We start from the raw sequence: 19,031 nt of genomic DNA, 5'->3' as shown, positions 1-19,031 counted from the left end.
GGTTTTTCCTTCAGTGTAGAGTTTTTATGCCTCATAGTATACGTCATGTGAATGGAAAAAGTCATCTTTAAAGTCAAATTGGTACTAAATGTACCTCTAAAAAAGACAAGTGATGGCAGTGATCCAAAATTGATCCAGAAAAGCTAATTGCTTTTAAATGTATTGTTACATTACAGACATTTAGAGTTGGCTTGCAAGTAAAGTTTAATCTAAACTGGATATTTTTAGTATAATAATTATGAGAACTGATAAGAAGGTGAGATATTTTAATGACTATGTGCTAGTGATATAGGTACCAGTTTGAGCTATAATCACATTATTGAAAATAGACAACAATCTTAGTATTTAGTTTCTTGTATAGTATTTTTTGGGCAGAAAAGAGCATTTTATCTTCAAAATGATATCTGACCCCTACGTGATTTGGACACGCAACCTTCTAATCTTGAGTCAGATGCGCTACCGTTGCCTCTTATTAAAAGTGATTCGGTAGATTCTCTGGTGGTTTATATTACAAATAGTTCATCTGCTTATGCTAAACCTTGAATTAGGTAGTTGTCAAGCAAACAAGCCTACATCCCTGGTAACAAAACAAAAAGATATGTATTCTGGTTTTTCATTCAGTGTAGAGTTTTTATGCCTCATAGTATACGTCATGTGAATGGAAAAAGTCATCTTTAAAATCAAATTGGTACTAAATGTATTTCTAAAAAAGACAAGTGACGGCAGTGATCCAAAATTGATCCAGAAAAGCTAATTGCTTTTAAATGTATTGTTACATTACAGACATTTAGAGTTGGCCTTCAAGTAAAGTTTAATCTAAACTGGATATTTTTAGTATTATAATTATGAGAACTGATAAGAAGGTGAGTTATTTAATTACTATGTGCTAGTGATATAGGTATCAGTTTGAGGTATAATCACATTATTGAAAGTAGATAACAATCTTGGTAATTAGTTTCTAGTATAGCATTTTTGGGCAGAATAGAGCAGTTTATCTTCAAAATGATAACAGACCCCGACGTGATTTGGACACGCAACCTTCTAATCTTGAGTCAGATGCGCTACTGTTGCCTCTTATTAAAAGTGATTCGGTAGATTCTCTGGTGGTTTATATTACAAATAGATCATCTGCTTATACTATACCTTGAATTAGGTAGTTGTCAAGCAAACAAACCTACATCCTCGGTAACAAAACAAAAAGATATGTCTGGTGGTTTTTACTTTAGTGTATCATTTTTATTCATCACAGTATAGGTCATTTGAATGGAAAAAGTCATCCATAAAATCAAATTGGTACTAAATGTATTGTTAAAATAGACAAGTGATGGTAGTGATCCAAAATTGATCCAGAAAAGCTAATTGCTTTTAAATGTATTGTTACATTACAGACATTTAGAGTTGGCCTTCAAGTAACGTATTCTCTAAACTGGATATTTTTTGTATAATAATTATGAGAACTGATAAGAATGTGAGTTATTTAATGACTATGTGCTAGTGATATAGGTATCAGTTTGAGGTATAATCACATTATTGAAAGTAGATAACAATCTTGGTAATTAGTTTCTAGTATAGTATTTTTGGGCAGAATAGAGCAGTTTATCTTCAAAATGATAACAGACCCCGACGTGATTTGGACACGCAAACTTCTAATCTTGAGTCAGATGCGCTACTGTTGCCTCTTATTAAAAGTGATTCGGTAGATTCTCTGGTGGTTTATATTACAAATAGTTCATCTGCTTATGCTAAACCTTGAATTAGGTAGTTGTCAAGCAAACAAGCCTACTTCCTTGGTAACAAAACAAAAAGATATGTATTCTGGTTTTTCCTTCAGTGTAGAGTTTTTATGCCTCATAGTATACGTCATGTGAATGGAAAAAGTCATCTTTAAAGTCAAATTGGTACTAAATGTACCTCTAAAAAAGACAAGTGATGGCAGTGATCCAAAATTGATCCAGAAAAGCTAATTGCTTTTAAATGTATTGTTACATTACAGACATTTAGAGTTGGCTTGCAAGTAAAGTTTAATCTAAACTGGATATTTTTAGTATAATAATTATGAGAACTGATAAGAAGGTGAGATATTTTAATGACTATGTGCTAGTGATATAGGTACCAGTTTGAGCTATAATCACATTATTGAAAATAGACAACAATCTTAGTATTTAGTTTCTTGTATAGTATTTTTTTGGCAGAAAAGAGCATTTTATCTTCAAAATGATATCTGACCCCTACGTGATTTGGACACGCAACCTTCTAATCTTGAGTCAGATGCGCTACCGTTGCCTCTTATTAAAAGTGATTCGGTAGATTCTCTGGTGGTTTATATTACAAATAGTTCATCTGCTTATGCTAAACCTTGAATTAGGTAGTTGTCAAGCAAACAAGCCTACATCCCTGGTAACAAAAGAAAAAGATATGTATTCTGGTTTTTCATTCAGTGTAGAGTTTTTATGCCTCATAGTATACGTCATGTGAATGGAAAAAGTCATCTTTAAAATCAAATTGGTACTAAATGTATTTCTAAAAAAGACAAGTGACGGCAGTGATCCAAAATTGATCCAGAAAAGCTAATTGCTTTTAAATGTATTGTTACATTACAGACATTTAGAGTTGGCCTTCATGTAAAGTTTAATCTAAACTGGATATTTTTAGTATTATAATTATGAGAACTGATAAGAAGGTGAGATATTTAATGACTATGTGCTAGTGATATAGGTATCAGTTTGAGCTATAATCACATTATTGAAAGTAGACAACAATCTTAGTATTTAGTTTCTTGTATAGTATTTTTTTGGCAGAAAAGAGCATTTTATCTTCAAAAAGACAACTGACCCCGACGTGATTTGAACACGCAACCTTCTGATGTGGAGTCAGACGTGCTACCGTTGCGCCACGAGGTCTCTTGCTAAATCTGATTCAGTAGATTTTTCTGGTGGTTTATATTACAAATAGATCATCTGCTTATACTAAACCTTGAATTAGGTAGTTGTCAAGCAAACAAACCTACATCCTCGGTAACAAAACAAAAAGATATGTCTGGTGGTTTTTCCTTTAGTGTATAATTTTTATTCATCACAGTATAGGTCATTTGAATGGAAAAAGTCATCCATAAAATCAAATTGGTACTAAATGTATTGTTAAAATAGACAAGTGATGGTAGTGATCCAAAATTGATCCAGAAAAGCTAATTGCTTTTAAATGTATTGGTACATTACAGACATTTAGAGTTGGCCTTCAAGTAACGTATTCTCTAAACTGGATATTTTTTGTATAATAATTATGAGAACTGATAAGATTGTGAGTTATTTAATGACTATGTGCTAGTGATATAGGTATCAGTTTGAGGTATAATCACATTATTGAAAGTAGATAACAATCTTGGTAATTAGTTTCTAGTATAGTATTTTTGGGCAGAATAGAGCATTTTATCTTCAAAATGATAACTGACCCCGACGTGATTTGGACACGCAACCTTCTAATCTTGAGTCAGATGCGCTACCGTTGCCTCTTATTAAAAGTGATTCGGTAGATTTTCTGGTGGTTTATATTACAAATAGCTCATCTGCTTATGCTAAACCTTGAATTAGGTAGTTGTCAAGCAAACAAGCCTACATCCTTGGTAACAAAACAAAAAGATATGTATTCTGGTTTTTCCTTCAGTGTAGAGTTTTTATGCCTCATAGTATACGTCATGTGAATGGAAAAAGTCATCTTTAAAGTCAAATTGGTACTAAATGTACCTCTAAAAAAGACAAGTGATGGCAGTGATCCAAAATTGATCCAGAAAAGCTAATTGCTTTTAAATGTATTGTTACATTACAGACATTTAGAGTTGGCCTTCAAGTAAAGTTTAATCTAAACTGGATATTTTTAGTATTATAATTATGAGAACTGATAAGAAGGTGAGTTATTTAATTACTATGTGCTAGTGATATAGGTATCAGTTTGAGGTATAATCACATTATTGAAAGTAGATAACAATCTTGGTAATTAGTTTCTAGTATAGTATTTTTGGGCAGAATAGAGCAGTTTATCTTCAAAATGATAACAGACCCCGAAGTGATTTGGACACGCAACCTTCTAATCTTGAGTCAGATGCGCTACTGTTGCCTCTTATTAAAAGTGATTCGGTAGATTCTCTGGTGGTTTATATTACAAATAGATCATCTGCTTATACTATACCTTGAATTAGGTAGTTGTCAAGCAAACAAACCTACATCCTCGGTAACAAAACAAAAAGATATGTCTGGTGGTTTTTACTTTAGTGTATCATTTTTATTCATCACAGTATAGGTCATTTGAATGGAAAAAGTCATCCATAAAATCAAATTGGTACTAAATGTATTGTTAAAATAGACAAGTGATGGTAGTGATCCAAAATTGATCCAGAAAAGCTAATTGCTTTTAAATGTATTGGTACATTACAGACATTTAGAGTTGGCCTTCAAGTAACGTATTCTCTAAACTGGATATTTTTTGTATAATAATTATGAGAACTGATAAGAATGTGAGTTATTTAATGACTATGTGCTAGTGATATAGGTATCAGTTTGAGGTATAATCACATTATTGAAAGTAGATAACAATCTTGGTAATTAGTTTCTAGTATAGTATTTTTGGGCAGAATAGAGCATTTTATCTTCAAAATGATAACCGACCCTGACGTGATTTGAACACGCAACCTTCTAATCTTGAGTCAGATGATCTACCGTTGCCTCTTATTAAAACTGATTCGGTAGATTTTCTGGTGGTTTATATTACAAATAGTTCATCTGCTTATGCTAAACCATGAATTAGGTAGTTGTCAAGCAAACAAGCCTACATCCTTGGTAACAAAACAAGAAGATATGTATTCTGGTTTTTCCTTCAGTGTAGAGTTTTTATGCCTCATAGTATACGTCATGTGAATGGAAAAAGTCATCTTTAAAGTAAAATTGGTACTAAATGTACCTCTAAAAAAGACAAGTGACGGCAGTGATCCAAAATTGATCCAGAAAAGCTAATTGCTTTTAAATGTATTGTTACATTACAGACATTTAGAGTTGGCCTTCAAGTAAAGTTTAATCTAAACTGGATATTTTTAGTATTATAATTATGAGAACTGATAAGAAGGTGAGATATTTAATGACTATGTGCTAGTGATATAGGTACCAGTTTGAGCTATAATCACATTATTGAAAGTAGACAACAATCTTAGTATTTAGTTTCTTGTATAGTATTTTTTTGGCAGAAAAGAGCATTTTATCTTCAAAATGACAACTGACCCTGACGTGATTTGAACTCGCAACCTTCTGATCTGGAGTCAGACGCGCTACCGTTGCACCACAAGGTCACTTGTTAAATACGTTTTAGTAGATTTTTCTGGTGGTTTATTTTACAAATAGATCATCTGCTTATACTAAACCTTGAATTAGGTAGTTGTCAAGCAAACAAACCTACATCCTCGGTAACAAAACAAAAAGATATGTCTGGTGGTTTTTCCTTTAGTGTATAATTTTTATTCATCACAGTATAGGTCATTTGAATGGAAAAAGTCATCCATAAAATCAAATTGGTACTAAATGTATTGTTAAAATAGACAAGTGATGGTAGTGATCCAAAATTGATCCAGAAAAGCTAATTGCTTTTAAATGTATTGTTACATTACAGACATTTAGAGTTGGCCTTCAGGTAACGTATTCTCTAAACTGGATATTTTTTGTATAATAACTATGAGAACTGATAAGAATGTGAGTTATTTAATGACTATGTGCTAGTGATATAGGTATCAGTTTGAGGTATAATCACATTATTGAAAGTAGATAACAATCTTGGTAATTAGTTTCTAGTATAGTATTTTTGGGCAGAATAGAGCATTTTATCTTCAAAATGATAACCGACCCTCACGTGATTTGAACACGCAACCTTCTAATCTTGAGTCAGATGAGCTAACGTTGCCTCTTATTAAAACTGATTCAGTAGATTTTCTGGTGGTTTATATTACAAATAGTTCATCTGCTTATGCTAAACCTTGAATTAGGTAGTTGTCAAGCAAACAAGCCTACATCCTTGGTAACAAAACAAAAAGATATGTATTCTGGTTTTTCCTTCAGTGTAGAGTTTTTATGCCTCATAGTATACGTCATGTGAATGGAAAAAGTCATCTTTAAAATCAAATTGGTACTAAATGTATTTCTAAAAAAGACAAGTGACGGCAGTGATCCAAAATTGATCCAGAAAAGCTAATTGCTTTTAAATGTATTGTTACATTACAGACATTTAGAGTTGGCCTTCAAGTAAAGTTTAATCTAAACTGGATATTTTTAGTATTATAATTATGAGAACTGATAAGAAGGTGAGATATTTAATGACTATGTGCTAGTGATATAGGTATGAGTTTGAGCTATAATCACATTATTGAAAGTAGACAACAATCTTAGTATTTAGTTTCTTGTATAGTATTTTTTTGGCAGAAAAGAGCATTTTATCTTCAAAATGACAACTGACCCTGACGTGATTTGAACACGCAACCTTGTGATCTGGAGTCAGACGCGCTACCGTTGCGCCACGAGGTCACTTGTTAAATCTGATTCAGTAGATTTTTCTGGTGGTTTATATTACAAATAGATCATCTGCTTATACTAAACCTTGAATTAGGTAGTTGTCAAGCAAACAAACCTACATCCTCGGTAACAAAACAAAAAGATATGTCTGGTGGTTTTTCCTTTAGTGTATAATTTTTATTCATCACAGTATAGGTCATTTGAATGGAAAAAGTCATCCATAAAATCAAATTGGTACTAAATGTATTGTTAAAATAGACAAGTGATGGTAGTGATCCAAAATTGATCCAGAAAAGCTAATTGCTTTTAAATGTATTGTTACATTACAGACATTTAGAGTTGGCCTTCAGGTAACGTATTCTCTAAACTGGATATTTTTTGTATAATAATTATGAGAACTGATAAGATTGTGAGTTATTTAATGACTATGTGCTAGTGATATAGGTATCAGTTTGAGGTATAATCACATTATTGAAAGTAGATAACAATCTTGGTAATTAGTTTCTAGTATAGTATTTTTGGGCAGAATAGAGCATTTTATCTTCAAAATGATAACCGACCCTGACGTGATTTGAACACGCAACCTTCTAATCTTGAGTCAGATGAGCTAACGTTGCCTCTTATTAAAACTGATTCAGTAGATTTTCTGGTGGTTTATATTACAAATAGCTCATCTGCTTATGCTAAACCTTGAATTAGGTAGTTGTCAAGCAAACAAGCCTACATCCTTGGTAACAAAACAAAAAGATATGTATTCTGGTTTTTCCTTCAGTGTAGAGTTTTTATGCCTCACAGTATACGTCATGTGAATGGAAAAAGTCATCTTTAAAGTCAAATTGGTACTAAATGTACCTCTAAAAAAGACAAGTGATGGCAGTGATCCAAAATTGATCCAGAAAAGCTAATTGCTTTTAAATGTATTGTTACATTACAGACATTTAGAGTTGGCCTTCAAGTAAAGTTTAATCTAAACTGGATATTTTTAGTATTATAATTATGAGAACTGATAAGAAGGTGAGATATTTAATGACTATGTGCTAGTGATATAGGTACCAGTTTGAGCTATAATCACATTATTGAAAGTAGACAACAATCTTAGTATTTAGTTTCTTGTATAGTATTTTTTTGGCAGAAAAGAGCATTTAATCTTCAAAATGACAACTGACCCTGACGTGATTTGAACTCGCAACCTTCTGATCTGGAGTCAGACGCGCTACCGTTGCACCACAAGGTCACTTGTTAAATACGTTTTAGTAGATTTTTCTGGTGGTTTATTTTACAAATAGATCATCTGCTTATACTAAACCTTGAATTAGGTAGTTGTCAAGCAAACAAACCTACATCCTCGGTAACAAAACAAAAAGATATGTCTGGTGGTTTTTCCTTTAGTGTATAATTTTTATTCATCACAGTATAGGTCATTTGAATGGAAAAAGTCATCCATAAAATCAAATTGGTACTAAATGTATTGTTAAAATAGACAAGTGATGGTAGTGATCCAAAATTGATCCAGAAAAGCTAATTGCTTTTAAATGTATTGTTACATTACAGACATTTAGAGTTGGCCTTCAGGTAACGTATTCTCTAAACTGGATATTTTTTGTATAATAATTATGAGAACTGATAAGAATGTGAGTTATTTAATGACTATGTGCTAGTGATATAGGTATCAGTTTGAGGTATAATCACATTATTGAAAGTAGATAACAATCTTGGTAATTAGTTTCTAGTATAGTATTTTTGGGCAGAATAGAGCATTTTATCTTCAAAATGATAACCGACCCTGACGTGATTTGAACACGCAACCTTCTAATCTTGAGTCAGATGAGCTAACGTTGCCTCTTATTAAAACTGATTCAGTAGATTTTCTGGTGGTTTATATTACAAATAGTTCATCTGCTTATGCTAAACATTGAATTAGGTAGTTGTCAAGCAAACAAGCCTACATCCTTGGTAACAAAACAAAAAGATATGTATTCTGGTTTTTCCTTCAGTGTAGAGTTTTTATGCCTCATAGTATACGTCATGTGAATGGAAAAAGTCATCTTTAAAATCAAATTGGTACTAAATGTATTTCTAAAAAAGACAAGTGACGGCAGTGATCCAAAATTGACCCAGAAAAGCTAATTGCTTTTAAATGTATTGTTACATTACAGACATTTAGAGTTGGCCTTCAAGTAAAGTTTAATCTAAACTGGATATTTTTAGTATTATAATTATGAGAACTGATAAGAAGGTGAGATATTTAATGACTATGTGCTAGTGATATAGGTATGAGTTTGAGCTATAATCACATTATTGAAAGTAGACAACAATCTTAGTATTTAGTTTCTTGTATAGTATTTTTTTGGCAGAAAAGAGCATTTTATCTTCAAAATGACAACTGACCCCGACGTGATTTGAACACGCAACCTTGTGATCTGGAGTCAGACGCGCTACCGTTGCGCCACGAGGTCACTTGTTAAATCTGATTCAGTAGATTTTTCTGGTGGTTTATATTACAAATAGATCATCTGCTTATACTAAACCTTGAATTAGGTAGTTGTCAAGCAAACAAACCTACATCCTCGGTAACAAAACAAAAAGATATGTCTGGTGGTTTTTCCTTTAGTGTATAATTTTTATTCATCACAGTATAGGTCATTTGAATGGAAAAAGTCATCCATAAAATCAAATTGGTACTAAATGTATTGTTAAAATAGACAAGTGATGGTAGTGATCCAAAATTGATCCAGAAAAGCTAATTGCTTTTAAATGTATTGTTACATTACAGACATTTAGAGTTGGCCTTCAGGTAACGTATTCTCTAAACTGGATATTTTTTGTATAATAACTATGAGAACTGATAAGAATGTGAGTTATTTAATGACTATGTGCTAGTGATATAGGTATCAGTTTGAGGTATAATCACATTATTGAAAGTAGATAACAATCTTGGTAATTAGTTTCTAGTATAGTATTTTTGGGCAGAATAGAGCATTTTATCTTCAAAATGATAACCGACCCTGACGTGATTTGAACACGCAACCTTCTAATCTTGAGTCAGATGAGCTAACGTTGCCTCTTATTAAAACTGATTCAGTAGATTTTCTGGTGGTTTATATTACAAATAGTTCATCTGCTTATGCTAAACCTTGAATTAGGTAGTTGTCAAGCAAACAAGCCTACATCCTTGGTAACAAAACAAAAAGATATGTATTCTGGTTTTTCCTTCAGTGTAGAGTTTTTATGCCTCATAGTATACGTCATGTGAATGGAAAAAGTCATCTTTAAAATCAAATTGGTACTAAATGTATTTCTAAAAAAGACAAGTGACGGCAGTGATCCAAAATTGATCCAGAAAAGCTAATTGCTTTTAAATGTATTGTTACATTACAGACATTTAGAGTTGGCCTTCAAGTAAAGTTTAATCTAAACTGGATATTTTTAGTATTATAATTATGAGAACTGATAAGAAGGTGAGATATTTAATGACTATGTGCTAGTGATATAGGTATGAGTTTGAGCTATAATCACATTATTGAAAGTAGACAACAATCTTAGTATTTAGTTTCTTGTATAGTATTTTTTTGGCAAAAAAGAGCATTTTATCTTCAAAAAGACAACTGACCCCGACGTGATTTGAACACGCAACCTTCTGATGTGGAGTCAGACGCGCTACCGTTGCGCCACGAGGTCACTTGTTAAATCTGATTCAGTAGATTTTTCTGGTGGTTTATATTACAAATAGATCATCTGCTTATACTAAACCTTGAATTAGGTAGTTGTCAAGCAAACAAACCTACATCCTCGGTAACAAAACAAAAAGATATGTCTGGTGGTTTTTCCTTTAGTGTATAATTTTTATTCATCACAGTATAGGTCATTTGAATGGAAAAAGTCATCCATAAAATCAAATTGGTACTAAATGTATTGTTAAAATAGACAAGTGATGGTAGTGATCCAAAATTGATCCAGAAAAGCTAATTGCTTTTAAATGTATTGGTACATTACAGACATTTAGAGTTGGCCTTCAAGTAACGTATTCTCTAAACTGGATATTTTTTGTATAATAATTATGAGAACTGATAAGAATGTGAGGTATTTAATGACTATGTGCTAGTGATATAGGTATCAGTTTGAGGTATAATCACATTATTGAAAGTAGATAACAATCTTGGTAATTAGTTTCTAGTATAGTATTTTTGGGCAGAATAGAGCATTTTATCTTCAAAATGATAACCGACCCTGACGTGATTTGAACACGCAACCTTCTAATCTTGAGTCAGATGAGCTAACGTTGCCTCTTATTAAAACTGATTCAGTAGATTTTCTGGTGGTTTATATTACAAATAGTTCATCTGCTTATGCTAAACCTTGAATTAGGTAGTTGTCAAGCAAACAAGCCTACATCCTTGGTAACAAAACAAAAAGATATGTATTCTGGTTTTTCCTTCAGTGTAGAGTTTTTATGCCTCATAGTATACGTCATGTGAATGGAAAAAGTCATCTTTAAAATCAAATTGGTACTAAATGTATTTCTAAAAAAGACAAGTGACGGCAGTGATCCAAAATTGATCCAGAAAAGCTAATTGCTTTTAAATGTATTGTTACATTACAGACATTTAGAGTTGGCCTTCAAGTAAAGTTTAATCTAAACTGGATATTTTTAGTATTATAATTATGAGAACTGATAAGAAGGTGAGATATTTAATGACTATGTGCTAGTGATATAGGTATGAGTTTGAGCTATAATCACATTATTGAAAGTAGACAACAATCTTAGTATTTAGTTTCTTGTATAGTATTTTTTTGGCAGAAAAGAGCATTTTATCTTCAAAATGACAACTGAACCCGACGTGATTTGAACACGCAACCTTGTGATCTGGAGTCAGACGCGCTACCGTTGCGCCACGAGGTCACTTGTTAAATCTGATTCAGTAGATTTTTCTGGTGGTTTATATTACAAATAGATCATCTGCTTATACTAAACCTTGAATTAGGTAGTTGTCAAGCAAACAAACCTACATCCTCGGTAACAAAACAAAAAGATATGTCTGGTGGTTTTTCCTTTAGTGTATAATTTTTATTCATCACAGTATAGGTCATTTGAATGGAAAAAGTCATCCATAAAATCAAATTGGTACTAAATGTATTGTTAAAATAGACAAGTGATGGTAGTGATCCAAAATTGATCCAGAAAAGCTAATTGCTTTTAAATGTATTGTTACATTACAGACATTTAGAGTTGGCCTTCAGGTAACGTATTCTCTAAACTGGATATTTTTTGTATAATAACTATGAGAACTGATAAGAATGTGAGTTATTTAATGACTATGTGCTAGTGATATAGGTATCAGTTTGAGGTATAATCACATTATTGAAAGTAGATAACAATCTTGGTAATTAGTTTCTAGTATAGTATTTTTGGGCAGAATAGAGCATTTTATCTTCAAAATGATAACCGACCCTGACGTGATTTGAACACGCAACCTTCTAATCTTGAGTCAGATGAGCTAACGTTGCCTCTTATTAAAACTGATTCAGTAGATTTTCTGGTGGTTTATATTACAAATAGTTCATCTGCTTATGCTAAACCTTGAATTAGGTAGTTGTCAAGCAAACAAGCCTACATCCTTGGTAACAAAACAAAAAGATATGTATTCTGGTTTTTCCTTCAGTGTAGAGTTTTTATGCCTCATAGTATACGTCATGTGAATGGAAAAAGTCATCTTTAAAATCAAATTGGTACTAAATGTATTTCTAAAAAAGACAAGTGACGGCAGTGATCCAAAATTGATCCAGAAAAGCTAATTGCTTTTAAATGTATTGTTACATTACAGACATTTAGAGTTGGCCTTCAAGTAAAGTTTAATCTAAACTGGATATTTTTAGTATTATAATTATGAGAACTGATAAGAAGGTGAGATATTTAATGACTATGTGCTAGTGATATAGGTATGAGTTTGAGCTATAATCACATTATTGAAAGTAGACAACAATCTTAGTATTTAGTTTCTTGTATAGTATTTTTTTGGCAAAAAAGAGCATTTTATCTTCAAAAAGACAACTGACCCCGACGTGATTTGAACACGCAACCTTCTGATGTGGAGTCAGACGCGCTACCGTTGCGCCACGAGGTCACTTGTTAAATCTGATTCAGTAGATTTTTCTGGTGGTTTATATTACAAATAGATCATCTGCTTATACTAAACCTTGAATTAGGTAGTTGTCAAGCAAACAAACCTACATCCTCGGTAACAAAACAAAAAGATATGTCTGGTGGTTTTTCCTTTAGTGTATAATTTTTATTCATCACAGTATAGGTCATTTGAATGGAAAAAGTCATCCATAAAATCAAATTGGTACTAAATGTATTGTTAAAATAGACAAGTGATGGTAGTGATCCAAAATTGATCCAGAAAAGCTAATTGCTTTTAAATGTATTGGTACATTACAGACATTTAGAGTTGGCCTTCAAGTAACGTATTCTCTAAACTGGATATTTTTTGTATAATAATTATGAGAACTGATAAGAATGTGAGGTATTTAATGACTATGTGCTAGTGATATAGGTATCAGTTTGAGGTATAATCACATTATTGAAAGTAGATAACAATCTTGGTAATTAGTTTCTAGTATAGTATTTTTGGGCAGAATAGAGCATTTTATCTTCAAAATGATAACCGACCCTGACGTGATTTGAACACGCAACCTTCTAATCTTGAGTCAGATGAGCTAACGTTGCCTCTTATTAAAACTGATTCAGTAGATTTTCTGGTGGTTTATATTACAAATAGTTCATCTGCTTATGCTAAACCTTGAATTAGGTAGTTGTCAAGCAAACAAGCCTACATCCTTGGTAACAAAACAAAAAGATATGTATTCTGGTTTTTCCTTCAGTGTAGAGTTTTTATGCCTCATAGTATACGTCATGTGAATGGAAAAAGTCATCTTTAAAATCAAATTGGTACTAAATGTATTTCTAAAAAAGACAAGTGACGGCAGTGATCCAAAATTGATCCAGAAAAGCTAATTGCTTTTAAATGTATTGTTACATTACAGACATTTAGAGTTGGCCTTCAAGTAAAGTTTAATCTAAACTGGATATTTTTAGTATTATAATTATGAGAACTGATAAGAAGGTGAGATATTTAATGACTATGTGCTAGTGATATAGGTATGAGTTTGAGCTATAATCACATTATTGAAAGTAGACAACAATCTTAGTATTTAGTTTCTTGTATAGTATTTTTTTGGCAGAAAAGAGCATTTTATCTTCAAAATGACAACTGACCCTGACGTGATTTGAACACGCAACCTTGTGATCTGGAGTCAGACGCGCTACCGTTGCGCCACGAGGTCACTTGTTAAATCTGATTCAGTAGATTTTTCTGGTGGTTTATATTACAAATAGATCATCTGCTTATACTAAACCTTGAATTAGGTAGTTGTCAAGCAAACAAACCTACATCCTCGGTAACAAAACAAAAAGATATGTCTGGTGGTTTTTCCTTTAGTGTATAATTTTTATTCATCACAGTATAGGTCATTTGAATGGAAAAAGTCATCCATAAAATCAAATTGGTACTAAATGTATTGTTAAAATAGACAAGTGATGGTAGTGATCCAAAATTGATCCAGAAAAGCTAATTGCTTTTAAATGTATTGTTACATTACAGACATTTAGAGTTGGCCTTCAGGTAACGTATTCTCTAAACTGGATATTTTTTGTATAATAATTATGAGAACTGATAAGATTGTGAGTTATTTAATGACTATGTGCTAGTGATATAGGTATCAGTTTGAGGTATAATCACATTATTGAAAGTAGATAACAATCTTGGTAATTAGTTTCTAGTATAGTATTTTTGGGCAGAATAGAGCATTTTATCTTCAAAATGATAACCGACCCTGACGTGATTTGAACACGCAACCTTCTAATCTTGAGTCAGATGAGCTAACGTTGCCTCTTATTAAAACTGATTCAGTAGATTTTCTGGTGGTTTATATTACAAATAGCTCATCTGCTTATGCTAAACCTTGAATTAGGTAGTTGTCAAGCAAACAAGCCTACATCCTTGGTAACAAAACAAAAAGATATGTATTCTGGTTTTTCCTTCAGTGTAGAGTTTTTATGCCTCACAGTATACGTCATGTGAATGGAAAAAGTCATCTTTAAAGTCAAATTGGTACTAAATGTACCTCTAAAAAAGACAAGTGATGGCAGTGATCCAAAATTGATCCAGAAAAGCTAATTGCTTTTAAATGTATTGTTACATTACAGACATTTAGAGTTGGCCTTCAAGTAAAGTTTAATCTAAACTGGATATTTTTAGTATTATAATTATGAGAACTGATAAGAAGGTGAGATATTTAATGACTATGTGCTAGTGATATAGGTATCAGTTTGAGCTATAATCACATTATTGAAAGTAGACAACAATCTTAGTATTTAGTTTCTTGTATAGTATTTTTTTGGCAGAAAAGAGCATTTTATCTTCAAAATGACAACTGACCCCGACGTGATTTGAACACCCAACCTTCTGATCTGGAGTCAGACGCGCTACTGTTGCGCCATGAGGTCACTTGTTAAATCAGATTCAGTAGATTTTTCTGGTGGTTTATATTACAAATAGATCATCTGCTTATACTAAACCTTGAATTAGGTAGTTGTCAAGCAAACAAACCTACATCCTCGGTAACAAAACAAAAAGATATGTCTGGTGGTTTTTCCTTTAGTGTATCATTTTTATTCATCACAGTATAGGTCATTTGAATGGAAAAAGTCATCCATAAAATCAAATTGGTACTAAATGTATTGTTAAAATAGACAAGTGATGGTAGTGATCCAAAATTAATCCAGAAAAGCTAATTGCTTTTAAATGTATTGTTACATTACAGACATTTAGAGTTGGCCTTCAAGTAAAGTTTAATCTAAACTGGATATTTTTAGTATTATAATTATGAGAACTGATAAGAAGGTGAGATATTTAATGACTATGTGCTAGTGATATAGGTATCAGTTTGAGCTATAATCACATTATTGAAAGTAGACAACAATCTTAGTATTTAGTTTCTTGTATAGTATTTTTTTGGCAGAAAAGAGCATTTTATCTTCAAAATGACAACTGACCCCGACGTGATTTGAACACCCAACCTTCTGATCTGGAGTCAGACGCGCTACTGTTGCGCCATGAGGTCACTTGTTAAATCAGATTCAGTAGATTTTTCTGGTGGTTTATATTACAAATAGATCATCTGCTTATACTAAACCTTGAATTAGGTAGTTGTCAAGCAAACAAACCTACATCCTCGGTAACAAAACAAAAAGATATGTCTGGTGGTTTTTCCTTTAGTGTATCATTTTTATTCATCACAGTATAGGTCATTTGAATGGAAAAAGTCATCCATAAAATCAAATTGGTACTAAATGTATTGTTAAAATAGACAAGTGATGGTAGTGATCCAAAATTAATCCAGAAAAGCTAATTGCTTTTAAATGTATTGTTACATTACAGACATTTAGAGTTGGCCTTCAGGTAACGTATTCTCTAAACTGGATATTTTTTGTATAATAATTATGAGAACTGATAAGATTGTGAGTTATTTAATGACTATGTGCTAGTGATATAGGTATCAGTTTGAGGTATAATCACATTATTGAAAGTAGATAACAATCTTGGTAATTAGTTTCTAGTATAGTATTTTTGGGCAGAATAGAGCATTTTATCTTCAAAATGATAACCGACCCTGACGTGATTTGAACACGCAACCTTCTAATCTTGAGTCAGATGAGCTAACGTTGCCTCTTATTAAAACTGATTCAGTAGATTTTCTGGTGGATTATATTACAAATAGCTCATCTGCTTATGCTAAACCTTGAATTAGGTAGTTGTCAAGCAAACAAGCCTACATCCTTGGTAACAAAACAAAAAGATATGTATTCTGGTTTTTCCTTCAGTGTAGAGTTTTTATGCCTCATAGTATACGTCATGTGAATGGAAAAAGTCATCTTTAAAGTCAAATTGGTACTAAATGTACCTCTAAAAAAGACAAGTGATGGCAGTGATCCAAAATTGATCCAGAAAAGCTAATTGCTTTTAAATGTATTGTTACATTACAGACATTTAGAGTTGGCCTGCAAGTAAAGTTTAATCTAAACTGGATATTTTTAGTATAATAATTATGAGAACTGATAAGAAGGTGAGATATTTTAATGACTATGTGCTAGTGATATAGGTACCAGTTTGAGCTGTAATCACATTATTGAAAATAGACAACAATCTTAGTATTTAGTTTCTTGTATAGTATTTTTTTGGCAGAAAAGAGCATTTTATCTTCAAAATGATATCTGACGCCTACGTGATTTGGACACGCAACCTTCTAATCTTGAGTCAGATGCGCTACCGTTGCCTCTTATTAAAAGTGATTCGGTAGATTCTCTGGTGGTTTATTTTACAAATAGTTCATCTGCTTATGCTAAACCTTGAATTAGGTAGTTGTCAAGCAAACAAGCCTACATCCCTGGTAACAAAACAAAAAGATATGTATTCTGGTTTTTCATTCAGTGTAGAGTTTTTATGCCTCATAGTATACGTCATGTGAATGGAAAAAGTCATCTTTAAAATCAAATTGGTACTAAATGTATTTCTAAAAAAGACAAGTGACGGCAGTGATCCAAAATTGATCCAGAAAAGCTAATTGCTTTTAAATGTATTGTTACATTACAGACATTTAGAGTTGGCCTTCAAGTAAAGTTTAATCTAAACTAGATATTTTTAGTATTAAAATTATGAGAACTGATAAGAAGGTGAGATATTTAATGACTATGTGCTAGTGATATAGGTATCAGTTTGAGCTATAATCACATTATTGAAAGTAGACAACAATCTTAGTATTTAGTTTCTTGTATAGTATTTTTTTGGCAAAAAAGAGCATTTTATCTTCAAAAAGACAACTGACCCCGACGTGATTTGAACACGCAACCTTCTGATGTGGAGTCAGACATGCTACCGTTGCGCCACGAGGTCTCTTGTTAAATCTGATTCAGTAGATTTTTCTGGTGGTTTATATTACAAATAGATCATCTGCTTATACTAAACCTTGAATTAGGTAGTTGTCAAGCAAACAAACCTACATCCTCGGTAACAAAACAAAAAGATATGTCTGGTGGTTTTTCCTTTAGTGTATAATTTTTATTCATCACAGTATAGGTCATTTGAATGGAAAAAGTCATCCATAAAATCAAATTGGTACTAAATGTATTGTTAAAATAGACAAGTGATGGTAGTGATCCAAAATTGATCCAGAAAAGCTAATTGCTTTTAAATGTATTGGTACATTACAGACATTTAGAGTTGGCCTTCAAGTAACGTATTCTCTAAACTGGATATTTTTTGTATAATAATTATGAGAACTGATAAGAATGTGAGGTATTTAATGACTATGTGCTAGTGATATAGGTATCAGTTTGAGGTATAATCACATTATTGAAAGTAGATAACAATCTTGGTAATTAGTTTCTAGTATAGTATTTTTGGGCAGAATAGAGCATTTTATCTTCAAAATGATAACCGACCCTGACGTGATTTGAACACGCAACCTTCTAATCTTGAGTCAGATGAGCTAACGTTGCCTCTTATTAAAACTGATTCAGTAGATTTTCTGGTGGTTTATATTACAAATAGTTCATCTGCTTATGCTAAACCTTGAATTAGGTAGTTGTCAAGCAAACAAGCCTACATCCTTGGTAACAAAACAAAAAGATATGTATTCTGGTTTTTCCTTCAGTGTAGAGTTTTTATGCCTCATAGTATACGTCATGTGAATGGAAAAAGTCATCTTTAAAATCAAATTGGTACTAAATGTATTTCTAAAAAAGACAAGTGACGGCAGTGATCCAAAATTGATCCAGAAAAGCTAATTGCTTTTAAATGTATTGTTACATTACAGACATTTAGAGTTGGCCTTCAAGTAAAGTTTAATCTAAACTGGATATTTTTAGTATTATAATTATGAGAACTGATAAGAAGGTGAGATATTTAATGACTATGTGCTAGTGATATAGGTATGAGTTTGAGCTATAATCACATTATTGAAAGTAGACAACAATCTTAGTATTTAGTTTCTTGTATAGTATTTTTTTGGCAGAAAAGAGCATTTTATCTTCAAAATGACAACTGACCCTGACGTGATTTGAACACGCAACCTTGTGATCTGGAGTCAGACGCGCTACCGTTGCGCCACGAGGTCACTTGTTAAATCTGATTCAGTAGATTTTTCTGGTGGTTTATATTACAAATAGATCATCTGCTTATACTAAACCTTGAATTAGGTAGTTGTCAAGCAAACAAACCTACATCCTCGGTAACAAAACAAAAAGATATGTCTGGTGGTTTTTCCTTTAGTGTATAATTTTTATTCATCACAGTATAGGTCATTTGAATGGAAAAAGTCATCCATAAAATCAAATTGGTACTAAATGTATTGTTAAAATAGACAAGTGAT

At 32.1% G+C, this 19,031-nt stretch overlaps 10 non-coding genes across 10 annotated transcripts; all 10 read right to left on the bottom strand.

Moving 5' to 3' along the window:
* Positions 1–2,828: 2,828 nt before the first annotated feature.
* On the bottom strand, positions 2,829–2,900 carry TRNAW-CCA (transfer RNA tryptophan (anticodon CCA)). The gene has a single exon. It is a non-coding gene; the product is annotated as a tRNA-Trp (tRNA).
* Positions 2,901–5,260: 2,360 nt separating this feature from the next.
* On the bottom strand, positions 5,261–5,332 carry TRNAW-CCA (transfer RNA tryptophan (anticodon CCA)). Its single transcript has one exon. It is a non-coding gene; the product is annotated as a tRNA-Trp (tRNA).
* Positions 5,333–6,482: 1,150 nt separating this feature from the next.
* Positions 6,483–6,554, bottom strand: TRNAW-CCA (transfer RNA tryptophan (anticodon CCA)). The gene has a single exon. It is a non-coding gene; the product is annotated as a tRNA-Trp (tRNA).
* Positions 6,555–7,704: 1,150 nt separating this feature from the next.
* On the bottom strand, positions 7,705–7,776 carry TRNAW-CCA (transfer RNA tryptophan (anticodon CCA)). Its single transcript has one exon. It is a non-coding gene; the product is annotated as a tRNA-Trp (tRNA).
* A 1,150-nt stretch (positions 7,777–8,926) lies between these two features.
* Positions 8,927–8,998, bottom strand: TRNAW-CCA (transfer RNA tryptophan (anticodon CCA)). The gene has a single exon. It is a non-coding gene; the product is annotated as a tRNA-Trp (tRNA).
* Positions 8,999–10,148: 1,150 nt separating this feature from the next.
* On the bottom strand, positions 10,149–10,220 carry TRNAW-CCA (transfer RNA tryptophan (anticodon CCA)). The gene has a single exon. It is a non-coding gene; the product is annotated as a tRNA-Trp (tRNA).
* A 2,372-nt stretch (positions 10,221–12,592) lies between these two features.
* On the bottom strand, positions 12,593–12,664 carry TRNAW-CCA (transfer RNA tryptophan (anticodon CCA)). The gene has a single exon. It is a non-coding gene; the product is annotated as a tRNA-Trp (tRNA).
* Positions 12,665–13,814: 1,150 nt separating this feature from the next.
* On the bottom strand, positions 13,815–13,886 carry TRNAW-CCA (transfer RNA tryptophan (anticodon CCA)). Its single transcript has one exon. It is a non-coding gene; the product is annotated as a tRNA-Trp (tRNA).
* Positions 13,887–17,482: 3,596 nt separating this feature from the next.
* On the bottom strand, positions 17,483–17,554 carry TRNAW-CCA (transfer RNA tryptophan (anticodon CCA)). Its single transcript has one exon. It is a non-coding gene; the product is annotated as a tRNA-Trp (tRNA).
* Positions 17,555–18,704: 1,150 nt separating this feature from the next.
* TRNAW-CCA (transfer RNA tryptophan (anticodon CCA)) lies at positions 18,705–18,776 on the bottom strand. Its single transcript has one exon. It is a non-coding gene; the product is annotated as a tRNA-Trp (tRNA).
* Positions 18,777–19,031: the final 255 nt, after the last annotated feature.

Source organism: Taudactylus pleione, unplaced genomic scaffold (assembly GCF_031769625.1).
Source record: "Taudactylus pleione unplaced genomic scaffold, aTauple2 ptg000393l, whole genome shotgun sequence".
NCBI lineage: Eukaryota > Metazoa > Chordata > Amphibia > Anura > Myobatrachidae > Taudactylus > Taudactylus pleione.
This window is presented reverse-complemented; position numbering and strand designations above follow the sequence as displayed.